Source organism: Arachis duranensis, chromosome 10 (assembly GCF_000817695.3).
Source record: "Arachis duranensis cultivar V14167 chromosome 10, aradu.V14167.gnm2.J7QH, whole genome shotgun sequence".
NCBI classification, from domain to species: Eukaryota; Viridiplantae; Streptophyta; class Magnoliopsida; order Fabales; family Fabaceae; genus Arachis; species Arachis duranensis.
The window spans coordinates 35003675-35004851 of NC_029781.3; positions in this window are offsets into that span (position 1 = coordinate 35003675).

Consider the following 1177-nt stretch of genomic DNA (forward strand, 5'->3'; position numbering starts at 1 on the left):
TCCCCTTTTTCTGATTATTTTTTGTATTTCAGGGTATTCATCTTTTCTTAGCTTGAAAGGTAACTCCGGAACAACATCTTTGCTTGACATCCAGCTGAAGATACGCTCGTTGTGTTTGGATTTGAATCTTCTTTGATCAAATTCATCTTCTCTCCTATCCCTTGATGATGAGGCCATTGAGATGTGATGCTTCAAGAGTTTTGTTGGGTAAAGATTAGGCCTAAGGCAAGAATATAGAAAACATGGAATGAGTTGGGGGTGTAGTGTGACTTCGGGTGATGAAATGAGGTTATGGGGGTAGGAGAATGAGTGATGAAGAGTGAGGTTTGATGAATATGGTTGAAGTATTTAAAGTGAAAGTTGGTGGGAAGGCATTTAAGGCTCGGTCATGGCATGCTTCCTTGTGCACAATGTATGTTGATTTCTTTTTCCCCATGCACAAAGTTCAAAATTCATGTGACTACCCTTCCTTATGTATCCGTGATCTTTCTTCAAGATTCCCCATCATTTCATTCCTTCTTTCATTATATGCTTCCAAGATTCCCCCTCACTTCTTTCTTTCTTTCCTGCAACAAAATGCCAAAGGTTTGAGATTCTTAAAGTGACATTAATGGCTAAAAACTTATGATTATGTTCCTATGCAAAATTGACTAAATTAGATTCCCTAATCTATTTTTTTTTTAGCATTAATAATGCAAGTAAAGACACCAAACTTAGTTTGTGACTAAGTGTTCTATGGAATTAATTCCAAAGATAGCCACATCAAACTTAGTATTCTACCTTCATTACATGCTATTTCACGTTTTTTTTTTATTTAAAATAAATGACTATACTTCCATAGTCTAGCATTTTCGTGTATGTATGGACACCAAACTTAGTTTGTATGGATGAGAAGCATGCTCACTTCTTGAGGTTGGTCACATAGAAGCTCCCATCCCCTTTTTCTGATTATTTTTTGTATCTCAGGGTATTCATCTTTCTTTAGCTTGAAAGGTAACTCCGGAACAACATCTTTGCTTGACATCCAACTAAAGATGCGCTCATTATGTTTGGATTTGAATCTTCTTTCATCAAAGGTGTCTTGTCCTTCATCTCCTCTCCTATCCCTTGATGATGAGGCCATTGACATTCACTTTCAAGGGTTGAATCTTCCACACCAAACTTAGATGAATGCTTG